Source organism: Miscanthus floridulus, chromosome 2 (genome assembly GCF_019320115.1).
Source record: "Miscanthus floridulus cultivar M001 chromosome 2, ASM1932011v1, whole genome shotgun sequence".
Taxonomy (NCBI): Eukaryota; Viridiplantae; Streptophyta; class Magnoliopsida; order Poales; family Poaceae; genus Miscanthus; species Miscanthus floridulus.
In genome coordinates, this window is record NC_089581.1 from 79211301 (window position 1) to 79230266 (window position 18966).

An 18966-nucleotide genomic window follows, 5' to 3' on the forward strand; every position below is an offset into this window, starting at 1 on the left:
CTTCTCCTATTGTAGCCCCCGAGCTTGGAAGCTAGCTAAGCCATTGGAGGTACGCTTAGCGTACTGGAGCGTCGTTGCCGAGGCTTGTTCTGAAAGAAAAGATGCATACATTATATAGCATATTTGTAGAATATTGAAACTACTGAAATTTATTCAGTGATTAATATAAACATTTTGTGTCATGCTCTTATTTCGGCCACATCTCACCCGATTAGTTAGCCTATTACGTTTAGGCTCTCAGTCCCCTGTTTAGCCACAGCCACTGCGTGTGTGAGATCTTTGTCTCATTTACGCGTACGGGCACTGCCATTTGCACAGCTGAGATCTTTGTCTCATGTATGTGTGCTGGCACTTAGGCGTAATAGGGTGCACCTGAGGCTTTCACGAATTAAGGCATGTTCTGCTCGAGAAGATTAGTGACTTTAAGAGAAGACAAAATTGAGTAGTCGTCGTTGCGAAAAAAAGAGCATGATTGTGCGCAAGAGTTTGCTGCCCTCCAGGTCAGTAGAGCAGCGTGTTGTGCGCATTGGTCAATCATGCTGAAACAAGCCAGAGAAAAAATAATTTAAAAAAGTGACTTAGCTTGATTCATGGACGATTGTTGCCGAGTACTCGGAACCCATCCCCAACTTGTGCGTCAGGTCCGAGTAGTTGAACTATCGAAGTAGCCATCGAAGTTGTTGTTGTGGTCATTGCCGCGTATCGATCATGTTGGTAAGAAGCCTCAGCAATGGGCTTCCATGTATATTGACTCATAGAAGTTGGACTCCCTTGCCCACATGTGCTAGTGTAGCAGGGGTCACCGAGGCCCTGGGAACGGACAACACACAGTCGAATAGCATGAAGCCGAGACGGATATGGTTTAGCTTGTCCGAGTCGAAAACGGCAACCTGGTGTACGTGTAAGTTCCAATAACTATCTTGCTTGTCGATCAAGCCCTGTACAGTAGCCGAGTAATCGGTGGTGTCCAAGTAGATAGATGTACTGCACTGTAGAGCACGCTTGCATGCTGTCCCAACCAATATTGTAGTGATCTTGAGGTCCATCGAGCTCTCGAATGCAATTGGGCCAAAACCCCTACCTAGGCGCGCCAGCTGTCGATGTTTGACCACCGATAGCCTACCATGGAGGGTACCCGGGGCAGTATGTTCGGGCTTCAGCGTATGCAGAACTCGATGGTTAACGCAAGAGACAGTCGATTTATCCTAGTTCAGGCTCTCGATCGTAGATCGAGTAATAGCCCTACGTCCAGTCGGTGTTAGCCTTTGCAGTTGGATTGATCATAAAGTGTTGCAGTTGTACAATTGTTGTCTTGAACTCTATTCGGTTATGTGTCTTGATCTAGGGACCCCTGTCCCTCCTTTATATAGTCCAGGAGAGGCGGGAGTCCTAGTCGGTTACAAAGTAGAGATCCTAGTAGGATTATGTGTAACTAGTCCTAGTAGGATTACATGTAGGGAATCCTAGTTGGACTAGGTCTTCTTCTCTCTTCTCCTGTGGGAAACCCCTATGGGTCCCGCATCGACAATATCTAGTCCTGAAATCATTGTTTCACCTTGGTCAAAGCAGCATCACGATAAGGCTTAAATTAGAGTTTTAGGCCGATTGAAGGCATTTTCTTGACATTTGCTCAACACGAACCCTTCATGACTTTTGTTCATGAGTTGAATTAGAATTGTTTGAGAAAGGTTGCAAGGTGTGGTTGACATCCCATGTTTCCATTTGCTTAATGAAGCAATGTAAGCAAAATGTAACTTATCATTTCATGTGACTTTTTGGCTCCAAACTTCATGAAACCTTTCCAATAATCAATGTAGATGGAAATGGATGTGAGGCACATGATAGGGGCACTTTTAACATTACTCAGGCATACCTCTAAAAAGGGTCAACATAGAAGCAAAGGTGTGTTGTCCAAGTTTAAGTTGGGGCTCATTCTTAGAGAGTTGATCCCAACACCTTTGTCACCACTTACAAGTTTGAACTAGAGGTCTTGATTACCACAGAACTTGTCATGTTGGAGCTCAAACCCACTGCTTAACTAGTGACAAACACCTACTGGTGTTGCAGCCCTCCCCCTTACGAGAATCTCGCCCCAAGATTCGGTGCGAAAGACTTTTAAGGGAAAAGAAGCATGTCATCCGTTTTCTAATATCAGCGATTAGCATTAGGCTACTTATCTTGGAGCATTAGAGAGGCTAATTTGATCAAGACAACTTTCTGATACTTGCTCTTCGTAATACATTGTGTCTGAAGAAATTCCTTCATTGACTTCCATGAAGCATTGTTACTCTAGGAGGAATCCAAGATAGCACAATACTTCGTTCTTGGGATACGGAGAGTGCTGCAGGGCATAACTTAACTACTCATAATTATTTGTTTCTCTAATGGATACAACATGTATATGAACCATCATGTTCCACAAAAACCCTTCTTGTCAGGAAACTAGCCTACTAGCGGAAGGTGTTTGCATCGCTGGAGACTGTCCAATCACTCAGATGCCAACTGATGAAACACTACATAAGGTTCTAGGTGCAGCAGTTCTCTTTCTCTAATGACAACATTGTATTATCTGAGTTTGTTGAGTGAGCAGGTGAATGTGATAGCTGACTCTGTTGGCTCAGCATTTTTCGACTAATCATTATTTAAGAGGAACCTTGTATCCTAGCGGCAATAGTTATCTGAGTTGAATCTGATGCCAGCTAGTTGGGTAAAAACACACAACAAGTACCAAAGGATGAGCCGATGTTAAAGATTGCTATTGAAAAGGAGAATAGTGATGCTCGAAGGACAGCAGTGGTCGAAGATTCATTCACAAATTTCGAAAAGCAGTCCTCTACCAAAGTAGCTTGAGTACAACTTTCTTTCATGGCACAATTACAATCCAACAAAGCTTACTTGTTGAACTACTTTTGACATTGAAGTTTCCTTGCTAATGTCAATCAACAACTCAAAATCATAATCTGAAATCTGTTGTTTGACACTTTTCAATTTGTTTTTGACTCGCAATGGCACAAATTGACTTGTAGAACACCTTGACTGCTTAAGCATTGTTGATTTGAGAGGGCAAAAGTAAGGCACAAAGGGTGGAAGGAGCCTTCTCTAGGGCATCTAAAGGATTATCTAATAGCAAAACATGGACCATGTTGCTAATCTTGGCAGCAATTACAAATACAACCTTCTAATATGATGGATGATAGCAGTCAATAAAAAAATCATAGATTCTGTACACTATGGTTTTTTGTTCATATCTCACAAACTACTGCTCCATTGTGCACAAATTTTGGTAGTCATATATACCCATGAGTCCTCTAATTACTGACCAAAATTTGGCTTAAAAGGACACTATTTGTCTATCCTGATAAATCATCTACCAAAACTGCTCTATTCTGAAATTGCCGTAACCCGAACTGTCAAAAACATCTCTCAAATCCGATGCTTTACTCAAGCAATCCTCAAACCAACTTAAGACATCAAAGTACCTTAAGCGAGGAATGATCTTGACAAGTTTTGTGGCAATCCAACCATGTTTGAGCCTCTAATCACCTGCTTAAAGATAACCGGTTGAGTGCCATGAAATTTCGACAGATTTCCCGCTCTTCTTTTCTTTTGCTTTACACGTTGTGGAGTGTGTTCTGCACTCTCTAACTCTTTTTATGACAGTGGTAGCTTTCTTGCTAAGGATGGAGGCTAGGGTTTTCCTCACATGCTTCCTAGGGAACAACTTCAACCGTTGATTTAGGCACCAGCTCAACAATGCACAAGCATTGGACTGGTGGGCTGTTTTTGCTGGGCACAATGCATACTTCATGTGGAGGGGCAGTCCTACAAGATAAGGGACCATTGATGACTATACTTCTATGCTTCATCCAACAGTCCTAAACAAATCCTTTTACAGCACATAGATGCATAGTAATGTTGTCCTCAACTAAGGATGTGCTTTCTCTAGCTCTTTACCTGGCTGATATAGCATCATGTACTATTTGTGCGAGTGTCCAAGATGGAATTGCCTTGACTGACATCAATTCTATAGAAGAAAGCAGTACTTGCATCGCTGGCCGAATTTGCTATTTCTTCGTCTAACATTGTTCTATGAGACATAGCCTTTGGAGCTACCAAAGAGTTATTACCTAGCTATAACTTAACTTTCCTATTGATAATTAATTAGTTGTCTATCAACATTTAAAAGCTCCAAAACTTCCTTTTTGATGGCAACAATTGTATTTGATGTGCAAACTAGACAGTCACCATGGAAGTCAGCAGAAAAGGGGTCACTGAAGAAAGTTGGTTTTTCACTGCAGTATCACCTTGCACATAAATATCAAGACTTGGATAGAAAGCTCATGAGCACCAGGCAACCTATTACCGAGCATAATATCCAGGTCCATTTATTATCAGACTGAATAATTTGTCCAACTTTAAGTGTTGTATACCTTTCTGATCATATAGGGATGCCATAAGTTGCTCACTAGATGACCGATGTCATTACAGTGGTAGTCTAGTAGTGTCACTTGTCTACCACCTCTTGCGGTCTATTAAAGTTTATGTTAGTGACCTGTTCTTCAAAGGTTATCATCTAGATGACTTCAAAAGGAAGTCCTATTGCATCCAGTCTGACATACAGATCTTCTGACAAGATAAGGAGAGATAACCAAGGAAAAGCTCATGAGAAGATAACTCATCGGTGTAGTTCCATAACGGATCATGATTAGAAATCTCGATACCAGCGCCTACCGAGCAGCACAACTTTGTGGCTGCTGTCCATAGGATGCCCTCGATTTCATCATGGCACCTTAGATCACTAATCATGGCACCATTACTGAACATACAACCCACAAGAATTCTCACATGACATAAATTTGGTTGCATAGGAGCAAGAACCATACAAGGAGGGATAGCAAGCAAAGGTAGTCACAAGGTTAGGAGCCAACAATGGGTGGTCCAAGGTCAAGACTTGGCATAAGAGAGACATAAATTAACTAATGTAGGCAACTAAGCATGAGACTTTCTTTTATTTCCATATATGTCTTGTGTCCACCAAGGTGATTACCGGATAAAGATTAACATGAGATTTGGTCTTACCGAGCAGCAACATGGGATCAAGACTGATAAACATCTAGAGACTTGAAAGGGTTGGAGACAAAACAAACGAGATTCGAGGGATAGAGCCGATACATTGACTAGGGATTGAGTTGATAAAGCAACAACATGATCTATGAGGTAAAGGTTCCAAAGCCAGGACAGATAGAGATTAGCATCGCACCAGACCATCTTTAGGATAAGAAGCAGAGAGGTTCGATAAGGATTTTTGGGCAGGGTCCTCCCACACAGGAGTGAGACAACCACGACACATGTAAGCATTCAACGGAACTAAGCTTGGGCTCATGAGGCAAGCAAGGCATGGATACACAACCATTCAAGGGCTAACAATCACACACACCGGCTCAAGCTCCTAAGCAAGGAGAATCTACTTGGAGACAACCATGAAATTGATGTTACCTGAGTGTTGTTCCTGGTTAAGTCTCTTCAACACTCGTATGCTCACCGTGGACAAAAGAGGTAATGACTATGACACTACCTAGGTAACAAAGCATCCACACATACATCATGGTCTTAAGCAAGCATTTGAGAAACTCAATCAAATTAGCTTAAGCAACTAATACCAAGGACAAAGCTCGCACACTAACAAGTAGTCACCTACAACAACACCACTACACATAAACATGTGAAACATGGTGGTAAGGTACTGTTATCTTTTATTTCCTTTTTACTGAGTAGGTGGATATCTCTTCAAAACAAGTTTTACTTACATTTAGCAAACTAGTTTTTGGTCATGCACAACATGACCATATGGTTACAACAAGTTATCCGATTAATATAACAAGGGTGAGAGGAGCATGTTTATGCACAAGCAACAATCATGATGTATGCTTGTCCTATTTGTCCTCACAAAATTGCCAGCCTAAGGTGGCAATCACGTTCTATGTCGGTGGCAATAACACGTACTCTCTTGATATATAGCTATTCATCAGCTACATTCAATCTACGCATTCGTGGTTAGTGTACCTATAGAAGGATTTCATTTCAGCCCAACCCACAATTATATATATACAGAAATGACGTTACCATAGTTTTGCAAATTAGTTTTGACAGCTCTGTCTATAGCTAAAGTTTTAGTCAAAATAGGCTTTTTAAATCAAAACTTTGTTTTGAAAACTAGGTACATGACAGTATTATGCTTAATCTTGCTTCGATACCAGCTATGACAAAACCACACAATTTATACAAGATCAAGTGCGGCTGTCCCCGTTTAACACGTTGACGCACACATACTTTCACTTATATAAAGTTGGTAGTCGCCGAGTGTGACGAAGGACCTCGGTAAATCAACATCACAACCACGATCGCATGATTAAGCAAATACACATCACATACATGGAGTTGCAGCAAAAATAATATTACAAATGGGTTCACAAATAATAGTACAAGTTTGGGTTTCAAAACCGGTTAAGGGAAACAACATAGCTTTCAAATGATTACATTAATATAAGTTCAAAATACATTGCTAGCAAAAGTGACATCCTCTGATAAAAGTATATAGATGAGAAATAAATATAGAGTCACCGAGCCCACCGGTGATTAGCCACCCTCTTCTGAAAAATGAAAACTTCACCTACAACATGGTGGGATAAACCCTAAGTACTCAAATGTACTCAGCTAGACTTACCCAATAGGAGAGAAATAAAAGACTCTCAAGGATATGCAAGGCTTATTTAGTGGAGCTAGTTGTATAGCATAACTTTGCAAAAAGTGCATTATTATCATGAGTCCTTACTTTCAATCTTTTATTCAAGTTTTAGCATCAAGTTTAGTGAAGCTTATCTTGACTAACTTTGCACCTATTCTAGTGCAATCACTTAATTAATAAGCATCACAATAGTAACCATATCTGGTTTATCATATCATCATCATAACCATCATATTCCATACATTACTACAAGGAAAGAAGCTCTATCAAGTTCTCACTATCCGGTAGAGATGGCGATTCAAATCGATTTCAACCAGCTGGGAATTTATTCCTAACACAAACCCAGACATACCTGGCCAAGGTAGTCTTAGGTCACCTTTGGTAGAACTCAGGTCCAATTCATGGGTTCAATCAGTGCCACACAATCAGGGACACTACCGGATGCTAGGTCAATCAGGACTGTAACTTGACCTTGGCCTCACACTGGCTCCCCGCACATCATTACTACCTCTAGTGTGCGCACTTTGACTGAACGATTCTTAGCCTGAGTTGAGCTACTCGGCTTCATGGTCGGAATGACTTATCCGGCCAGCTAAGTGATAGGCACGCATTCAACATGACAATAGCGCCTTCAACGATCTGGTCCTTAATCAACACAGATGGAATCACTATAAGTCATCACACCACCAACATATAAGATTCCGCCTAGTCTCCATTTATTCATCATCACATGGTTATTTTCCACGATAGCAATTATAGCCCACCATGCTCAAGTATCCACCTATATCTCGCAGGCGACAGGAAATCACCCGACTTCTACCGGTCTAAGCATGGCTAAGCATAGATTGGCCTATTCATCTAGTAAGAGTATAGGTATTGATATATATTGGACAAGGTAGGGAATATGCACCAATAGTTTCATCCAACTCCTATCACCTAATGCATCCTATAAAAGTTATACTCATGTGCATTTATAAAAGAGAGGGTAGGAGACTTAGAATGCTCCGGGGCTTGCCTAGGATCTGACACAAGTCAGTTCAGTTAGCTCGCACCATCTTGGTGATCTCCGGTCCTAGAACTTGCTTAGTCCTTCCATCTTCGGGATAGATCCACCATACACGATCTTTGGGTTAGGCTCTTACATCATGTCCTTCATGTGGTGCATCTAGCGTACCTAGATGAGATGCAAAATACAAGTGCATGAATGCGAAGAATGGTAATACGAATGCAACACATAAAAGCGTTCAAGACAGGCACAAGATTACGCAAGACATAGGCACTTAGAGTTATTTAACTAAACACTATTCAAGCACAATAGGTGGATATGGCAAGCATATCAAGCATGGCACCCAAATTACTTGAGTGTAGCCATGGCAAGTATTCATCAATCGATGTCAACTTAGCATGTTTAACCAACTAGGGCAAGCTAAAGCAATCAACCTACACATGCAGTTCTTGGATAGCAGCACATCAGTCACTTCTTTCAGTCATAAACGGAGATCCCGACATCCAATAAAGGTGATCCTAGACTTTTTGGAAAGCTAATAAAATTATCTACAACTCTTTTATTTACACTCAGAGGTGATTCTAAAGCTAACCAAGTTTAAACACATCAAGAAGCAGGTCTGCACAAACATTGGACAAAAAACTGATATGAACTTCAGAGATGCATATCCAGAGTTATATCCACTGAACAAATGTGGTTCTTAACTTTTTAGAAAGCTTATTAAGTTAACAACAACTTTTTTATTATCATCTATGGGTGATTTCATAGCTAAAAGGGTTAGACAACACAACGAGGGCATCTCTATCCAGATTTGGACACAATCTGCCATTCTACTTTGAACAGCAATAACTAGAGTTCTAGACCACCAAAAGCAGTGATCTTAGACATTTTAGAAATATTATAAAAATCACTACAACTCTTCTATTATCACCAATACAAGATTCCATGTTTAAATAAGCCAACCAAAGCAATCATTGAAATCTGTACAGAGCATAAGCAAAATCTGACAACGGGCTTGCCGGGAGCATAACTCCGAAACTATCAGGCCTATGGTCATGAAATTTTTAACACAAGCAATATAAGGAGATTATCTACAACTTTGATATTTACCACGTCTTCAGAAAACATCATTTGATTCACGAAGTTAGCATCACAACAGAAATTGCACATGCAGCCATTTCAGAATATAACACTTTGAGATTTCACTTGTTTTGCTAACGAAGGGCGTACCCACATGAGCCATTCAAACAACTTCAACCACAACTAATATACTTAGCAACACTTTATTGAAACACCCAGCACTCAAGCATCACCAAAATACATTTACAAGCTTTATCTATAAATACCCTTCTACTAACCCTTTCTCCTTATAACTTTATATTATTTTAGTGATATATGAGAAAAAATAGTTTGGAGCTGAGATTTTTATGAGTGGTAGGTGCCATCAAAACATGGCTATTGCACAAATTTCACATGCTCAGGTTTTATATATTAATTACTATGAAAAAGACAAATTGTTATTGCAAAAAAAATAAGTGAGGGCAAGATAAGTCTAAAGATCAACATTTTCCCTAAACATAGAGCCATGTTAGTGTTTCTCAGGCCACAATATCAACATACCAAGGCAAAGGAACCACATTTCACATTTTTGCATATATAAATTATTTATAAAACATTTATCAAGCACCAAACAAGTTAAATCAATAACTCACTCATACTGCATCAAATGAGCATGAACTTTTTACCACAGCACACACATAGCATCAGTAGCCTACCATAACAATTTCATAGCAATTGGAGCAAGAAGACTTTAGATATGAATTTATTCCTAGAAAACCCTGATTAACATAGATAAATAAAAACAGCAAAAACCTTCTACTAACACATGTCATAACATGACTCTACTGCATAGATCTACTCTCAAGGATTCCAAAAAGTCTTCATTTGCTATTTTATGATTTTTCTACGATTTATTATGATTTTCTAGAGTTTTAGCCAAATAAAAGCAATAAAGGAAAACACATTTGCACTGAGGCCCCTAAACATTCACGAAAACAAATTCCAACGAAAAGGTCCTCTTAGGCACTATTCACTTCAGTCATAGGATTCACAACTAGTCCCACCAAAAAGCTTCTATTCCCGTTTTGGCCCTCCTTCGTTGAGCAGAGATGGAGGGGCGGTCGGGCTCGAGGGCGACACTGGCCGGGAGCGGCCGACTGTGGGTGGTACTGCAGGGAAGGGAAAGGATAGGGTCGGCGTGGCTAGGGTTTTGGTGGTGCGTGCATGGTGGCTAGGCACTACAACGGAGGAGGAGAGGGAGCAACGCTTGCAGTCGTAGTGGCAGCTCGAGCTTCGGCTCTACCATGGCAATGGCAAGCGCTCGAGGGAGGGACAGAGAGGCAGAGCATGAGGGAGAGAGAAGGGAGGGTAGAGGGAGTGAGGGCAAGTGAGCTAGGGCTCGGTGCCCATGCTAGGTGGATGTTGAGGCGTGGTAGGAAGGTAGGCGCACGTGTCGACCATGGTGGGGGCACGGCCGGTGCATGGGCGACACATTGGTAAAACGTCGAACACCTAGTGGGCGATGGTGCAGGTGAGGTGGGCGCCAATTTTGGGCCTGCTACGGGTCGAATTGGCGTACGGGCCTTAAACAAAGTTTGACCATCTCTAAATTCTCTCCAACTTTGATTAAGGGTGCATTACCATTAGTGTAACACCCCAGTGTTAAGAATTGCATTTAGCCTTTGCATTTCATTAGCACAAGCATCATCCAAGCATTCATGAGCATCAGCATATGAAGTTTCATTTCATTTACCTTCCCTTTATCACATGTGATGTTGCTTATATACTTACATATGCTTGTAATCATGTATGCCCAATGTATGAGATGGTTGTGAGGTCACCAAAACACATTAAACACATCTAGGATGGTAAATGGAACAATTTTTGTATTCATGACATGAACCAATTTTGCTCCTATGTGGTTGTTTACCTAGAAATGCCATTTTCATTATGCTAGTTTGACAAGTTGAACAGTAATTTAGAGAGCTTGCATGGCTATGTGACCTAAATAAAAGTTGTAGTTCTTGTCATGAGTAACAAACTTTATTTAAGGTTCATGAGCTAATTCAGTGCCTAACTTAGTCAAATAGAGCTCACAAGTTTCAACTTAATGCTATTTGTAACTTAGAAAAATTTGTCGTCCTAAACCGGTTTACAGTTTCAAAGTACCCTACTTTGGAGCACTGTAGTTTGAAAACTAGCTCGAATTAGGCCATGATCATTATAGAAAAGTTGTAGTACTCACAGTAGCTCTACACTGTTGTATTACTAAAGTTTTCAAAAAATCACCATGGATTAGGAGATAAAGGTTAGTGATCAGGGTTGTTTTAGTCGGCCTGATGGCATTTTCAAACCGGTCGGACGCCCGCCTGGTCATGGCTGACCGGCTCAGATGCCGCGTGTCAGTCGTGTTAAGAGGGAGAGTGAGCTGACTGCTTCCCATTTCCTGCTCACTTGGGCCCTCACTCTCTTCCTCTCACTTGCTCTCATGCTCGCCGAAGTGGAATTGCAGCGTTGCTTTTCGCCGCTGCACCTCTGCCAAGCATGCTCACTGCCACCATCTGCACCAATGTCTGATTGCTCACGTGCACTTCTTAGCCATCACCTCCTCCACCTTCGCCGACCACCCATTGCCTTAACCCGAGCCATGGTAAACCCATAAGGGAAAGTTCATCGTAGCCACGCCCTCGCCGGAGCACGGCCGAGCTCACGCTCGCCATGGCCGTGCTCCACCGAGCCATCTCGCTCACGCTTTTCTCTCATTAGGATTAGCCTAGGTCATGTCTAGCTCACGCTACTGGCCATTGAGCCAACACCTGGCTGCTCACCTGCCATGCTCTCACCGCCGCCATGCCTTGTAGCAGTGCTTGCCTTGGCTTGCCCTCACCGGAGACGACGAAGCCCGCCGAAGCGCAGCGCCACCGCCCACCATGGCCGCCGTCGAGCTTGCTCCGGCGACCTCACCGTCGGTGAGCTTTTCGCTAGTTAACTGCCACCTCTACCTCAGTCTCACTAGCTGCATGGGGGTGGGTTGACATGCGGGCCCCCTGCTAGTTAGCCACCATGGGTGTATAGACCAGGTGCACCTAACTGTAGTGCCCGAGTAAATTTGATTTTCTTTATTTATTTCACAGATTTTGTTGCTATATTGCAAAAAATATATCTAGAGCTAGGTGTATCCAAATGAGGTGAACCAAATTTTATTGGATTCATCTTGAAGTTTACTATATGATAAAAATATGAAATCTACTATTTAGGGTATTTTTCTAGGAGAATTAAATTCAGCAAGATAAGTGCTTTTAAAATAGTTTCTATCTTGTAAATTGCATAACTTGAGCTAGGAAGGTGATAAAATTGTGATTCCAATTTTGATGGTCTTGTGTTGACATGGTCTAGCTAGGAAAAATATTGAAACCTACAATAAGATACTTGTAATATGGTCTTCCTACTTAATCTTAATTAATTGCTAGATTCTAGTGTAATTAGTTAGGGTAAAAGTACATAACATATGGTCATACAAATTTTTAAATAGTATTCTCATGCTAGGAGGAAAGTAAGAAAAATACTGAATCTGTTGCTTGATACTTTTCACTATACTAAACTATTTTTGCTAAAATAAGCATATGTAACTTGTCATTTTTAGGGTTAGCTATACTTATCTAAATGACATGAAATTTGTAGAGTAGACTATTTGAATTATGTGTAGGCCTACTATAGTTTTGTTAGGAATTTATTAAGCACTAGAAATATTTACCCTATAAATCACCTTATTATCTAAGGAAATTAATAAATGAATATAAATAAATTAGTTAGGCTTAACCATGATGTTTTCTATGGTGTGTGTGATGCATATAATCTATTGATGCTGTTAGTGAGGCTTAGAAGTATTTGTTTATAGGCAACTAGTTAATTATTGCTTTATAATTCAACTAGATGACTGCATGTGTAGTTTCTGTTGTGGTGATGATTTCATGATGATAATGATCTTTTCTGTAAAACTTGTTAATAACAAAGTTGTAGATAATTCACTTATCTACCTGGTATTAAATTTTCATAGTCATAGGTCTTATGGTTAAGAATTATGGTTGTTAGAATTCTACTGTCAGAAATGCTTACTCTCTGGATAGATCTGAAAGATTGAATTGTTTGACCTAGATAACTACTGAATCACATTAAGGTGATTAAAAAAGTTGTAGGCAATTTCATAAGATTTCTAGAATGTCCATAATCATATTATTTTGATGTGTATAACTCCATTTATGATGAAAACAATTGGCTGCTATCTTGTAGTCTAGAAAATGATTTACATAAGTGTTTGTTTAAGTTACTAGAGAAGAAATATGCACCTACTCAGTAAAAGAAAATATAACTTGTTATCATCTTAATGCAATGCTGCTGAGAACACTTATGAGGATGCATTCATCACATCATATCATATTATACATGTCATTATATATGCATCCATGATATCTTATTTCCTGCTCATGCATATATGATCGTCCGAAGGGATAACTCTATTGGAGTTTCGAAGAAAAGCCGGAGGAACAATAGGAGGCACCTCAGGACATAGCTCCAGAAGGAGAGGAGCAAACTCTTGAAGACTTACCCGAGTGCCCAGACCATAGGCCAACTTCTTTTATCAAAGGCAAGCCCCGGAGCATTTTAAGCCTCCCATGTTTTACAAAATATCACTTGAGTCCTTTATGTTTGATGCATTAGGTTATAAGAGTTGAATTGGAAACACTTGATGCATAGAACTACCTTGTCCAGATAAATATACCTTTAACCATGTGTAGGTCTAGGATCAAATATATGCTTAGTCATGCTTAGACCGGTAGAAGTCGGGTGATTTCCTAGTCACCTACGAGATATAGGTGGATACCGCAGCATGGTTGGCTTTATTTACTATCGTGGAAAAGAACCATGGGGTAATATAACTAGAGGTCAGATGGAGTCTATGCCTAGGTTAGCTCATGTGATTCCATCTATGTCGATTAAGAACTGTACTATTGTTAGTGCTTCTATCGAGATTGAACGCATGCCTCTCACTTAGCTGGCCGGATAACTCGTTCCGACCATGAAGCCGAGTAGCTCAACTCAGGCTAGGCCCCATTCTGTAAGAGTGCACACTTCTAGATGGTAGTAAGGATGTGCGGGGAGCCAGACATGAGCCCAAGGGCAGGCCAGGCCTGAATGTCCTAGAGCTGGTCGTCCCTGATTCTGCAGCGCTGATCGAACCCACGAAATGTGGTCCTCAGTTGTACCAAAGGTGACCTAAGGTGACCATTGATCTAGTCTGCCTAGGTTTGTGTTAGAAAAAATTCCCTAGCTAGTTGAAATTCGATTCGAATCACCATCTCTCTCGGTCAGTGAGAAACTTGGCTAGTCCCAACATCGTAGTAAGTGTATTATGGAATGATGGTTATGATGAACATGGAATTACTACACCGGCTGTGGTTATTATTGTTATGCTACTAAATAATATACCACATGTTTGGCATAGGTTAGTTGCTAATCTAGAGATGAATAGCTATAATTTACTTGATGACCGAATTATAACTATATACTTGAATTGGTAAGCTTTTTATGCAAAATATTGTCAAGCTAGCTCCACTTATATAGCCTTACATAATCCTTGGAGTCACTTTATTTTTAGTTTAAGACTGGGTAAGTCTAGCTGAGTACCTTCTTGTACTTAGGGTCTATTTTCCCATTGTTGCAGATAATATGATGTATCATGGCTACTAGTAAGAACTACTTCTATCCCGCCTTGGACGATGAGTAGGGCCCTAGGCAAGGCATCTCTTATTAATCCCTATCTTATGCTTTTATGGGATTGTGATCATGAGCTGGCACAGTATTTGAACAACGATGGAGATGTTGGTTTCAAACTTTAATTGCTTCTGCTACTATTTTACCTAAACTTGGTTTGCAGTAACTTTTAATCATACTCTGATGTATAGAACTGTAGTTGTGAACTTTATGTAACGTGTGACATGTATGTTGAATCATGTACGATCTTGGTTGTATGTTGGTTGAATCGAGACCCTTTGTGGTACTCGACGGACTACCGGGTTTATATGGGTTCAAGTATGACAGTGCGACCAGCTTGTCGGGCTGCTATTGTACTTGTGCTCTTATAAATTGGATGGTTCTGCAACAATTAGAGCCATGGATTAGGAGATAATTAGGTCCAAAGTTGACACTATCAGCGGCTAGGCACTGCAGCAGAGGAGGAGATGGAGCAGAGCCTACAAGCAGCAGCGGCTAGCTCGAGCTTTGGCTCTACCTATGGCGAGAGAGGTAGAGCGCTGAGGGACAGAGAAGGGAGGGCAGAGGGAGTGAGGGCGAGTGAGCTAGGGCTTCGGTGCCCACTCTAGGAGGATGCAGAGGCATGGCAGGGAGGCAGGCGTACGCGCTAGCCATGGTGGGGGCGTGGCCAGGTGCTTGGGTGACATGTCGGCAAAACATCAAACACATGGCGAGCGACGATGCGGGTGAGGTGGGCACCAGTTTTGGGCCTCCAACGGGCCACATTAGTGAATGGGCCTTAAACAAAGTTTGACCATCTCTAAATACTCTCCAACTTTGATTAAGGGTGCATTGCCATTAGACCCAAATATTAGGAGATAATTAGGTCCAAATTTGACACTATCTGTGGTTTAAACATAATTAAGGTTTGCCCAGTTGGATCCCAAATTAACTGGTCAAACTTAGTCAAACTTAGTCCAAATTTTTCTGAGCTCTTCTCCAATGAATTATATCCAACTTTTATTTTAGGGTCAACTCAAGTTACTTAACAAAATTTGGAGAACGCAATGTGCCAACCGAAATTGCTACTAATCCTATACTTTCTATCTAAAAAACAGTCGCGGATTCGATACTTGAGCACCTAGTTGACTTGCTTCAAAATTGGTTTGGCTCTTGGTACAAGAACAAAGTTTGTAGAGCACAAACCTGAACCAAAAATTTCATTAAAGGATCAAAGTTTGGATCAGCTTGGTTTGCAATATATAAGGCTCCAAAGTGTGGTACACAAAACTCAAACCGAGGCTCAGTTAACTCCTAGAAACATTTAGTATTTGCTACTTTTGAAACTACCTTTGAATGTCCAAACTTGCTCCAAAAGTGATGAGACTTGTTTTGTTGTTTTCAACACAAAGTGTACTTCAACTCGTATTAAGGAATTAAATTGAGCTCCCATATGAATTTGGAAGATAAAATGTCACAAACATATCAACTCACAGCTGTCAATCAGGGACAAATATTTCAGAGGGGCCAAAACAACACTGTATTCAAACTTGAGACCACTATATGAGACACTTAGAAGTTGAATCAGGTCTTGGTCCAAAAATAAAGTGTGTAGCACTCCACTTAATCTTCAACTTTTGTTTAAGGTCAAATTTCATATCTGGTCCCGACAATCATTGTTTCATCTTGGTCAATGCAGCATCATGATAAGGCTTAAATTAGAGTTTTAGGCCGATTGAGGCATTTTCTTGACATTTGCTCAATATGAACCCTTCATGGCTTTTGTTCATGAGTTGAATTAGAACTGTTTGATCAAGGTTGCAAGGTTTGGTCAACATCCCATGTTTCCATTTGTTTAATGAAGCAATTTAAGCAAAATGTAAGTTATCATTTCATCTGACTTTTTGGCGCCAAACTTCATGAAACCTTTCCAATAGTCAATGTAGATGGAGATAGATGTGTGGCACATGAAAGGGGCACTTTTAACATTACTCGGGCATACCTCTAAAAGGGTCAACATAGAAGCAAAGGTGTGTTGTCCAAGTTTAAGTTGGGGCTCATTCTTAGAGAGTTGATCCCAACACCTTTGTCACCACTTACAAGTTTGAACTAGAGCTCTTGATTACCACAAAACTTGTCACGTTGGAGCTCAAACCCACTACTTAACTAGTGACAAACACCTGGGGTGTTACATATAGCCACGGTCTTAGATATGACCACTTACCTATGTGTGGGGTTTAGCTCACTAGCTTCTCTTGTGGTCTGCTTCTCTCCCCCTGAAGCTAAGGTATGGCTTGAGGCCGAGTAGACGAGGGGCATGAGGATGCCACCTCGTCGACTAGACAAAGAGATTGAGTGTGTTGTGAGGGATGTTGAGTGATGACTTGTGTTGATGATGAGTGGATGGTGAGAATGAGATTGTAGATTGGGTTTAGAGAAGATTTTTATACACTACTTTTGATGCTACATCTGCATGCGCTAAGGATGCAAATCATAGCCAAACTATTAGGATCGCCATATCCCTTTATTTTCTATTTTCCACTAAAGCTCATCGGTGATGACCATGGCCCGCACACATCTGGTGGTGTGTAGATTTCTTGACTAGCAGTGAGGTTGAGATTGGTAGTTGGTTTCATTCTACACTCAAAGATACCTCTAGATGGGAGATCACCAAGCTTCGCTTCCATGATAGAATAACGGTGTTTTGTATGTTGTTAGTTGTATCCCAAATATTTTATTATATTTATTTGTGCACTTTGATGTTGTATGACTTTGTAATCATATGTAATATGGGCAGCCCGTGATAGTTGAGATATCCTGGGGACTATCATAGAGGCGCAAAAGGATCAGAATTTCTATTTTGGGAATCATGGTCCGCTACATCGACCTTCCTTGGTAGTGGGTCAAGAGGTTGATCACCTCAGGCGAAAGGGTAAATCACGACTCACGGTAAAAGTGTACAACCTCTGCAGAGTGTAAAACTAGTTATATCAGCCATGCTCATAGTCATGAGCATCATTGGACACTTATGGAATAGATGATCATTAATGATAATTATGTTTATGCTATTCATTATTCATGTTTACCTAATCATGTGTTTGTATGGGCTTGCTAAACTTGTTGCTACTCAACTTCTTAAAATTGTGACTTACTAAAAGCTATCCATAGTTAAACCAGTGTCTACCTTTTGAGCCTCATGTTATAATTGTTGAGTACGACATGTTCTTATGCTTGCTTTACATTCCAATTTTGGAAAAAATCCGAATGGGTACCAGATGGTGGAGTTATTGAGTTTTTTTAGGAGTGCTAGGCGTATGTACCCCCAGTCAACCATCCCTGTGGTGTTTGGAGGTTTCGCTTGATGATTAGAATTTATGATTCTGCTACTTTGATGCAAGCTTTGTCTCTATGGAAGTGATAGTTATACTGTTATTCGTTATGTAATAAAGCACTTTCTTTTTATACTATTGTAATTTATCTCTATATGTGTGATTTGACTTTCTAGGTACACATATAGTTAGTAATCATTTTGTTCTTAAAACTGGGTGTGACTAGATTGGTATCAGAGTTGTATTGACTATAGGACGTATGCCTAGTTTGCACTGGTCGCTTTCTGAAACTTATTTTGCTATAAAACTATTTTCTTCCTCGGCTCATTGATTTCACTATTTCTATCCTTGTTATATTGTCCTCCCTTCTTGATAGCTTCCTTTGAGCTATTGCTTCTTATCTCTTTGATTTTTTTATTTCTTTGGTTCACTAAAATTTTCTGGTCTTATCTTGTTCAAAATCACAATGCCCTTCATCATCTCCAATCAACCTTTTAGGATGCCTACCATTGCTACAAAAACGCATGTAGTGTCGATGTTTTGTTGCATGCTTGTCTTGTTTGTTGTGTTGCTTGTGTGTCATCTCCATCCATGTGTTCTGAAGGAGGCCCTGATGGTAGTTTTGAAGATGAGAAAAACTCTTGTTAAGTGGGGTAGCATCTTTTTGTAAACACCATCAAGTCCCAAGCATCTCAAGCGACGAGGCACAAAGAACTCAAGATCTATCTTTATCTACCTTGTCATCATTTGCTTATCCCCGATCCTTGTTCTTACATCTCATAAATCGCTAAACAAGGATGCATGAAGAATTGAAGATCAGCTTTATCTTTCTCCCTAGTGTCTCCGAATCTTGGGACGAGATTCCTATTAAGTGGGGTAATTTGTCACACCCCAAAATTCTTGATTTTGGGTTATGCATAGAAAATACTAAATAAAACGAATGTTTTAAATATTTGGATAAAATTTACCAAGTTTAGTTTGAGCTCGTGCAAATTAGTTTTTGGGAAAATATGAATTTTTAAAAGTTTTCTAACTTTGATGGGCGTTTGGATGATGTGATGTTTGCTTGTTGCATG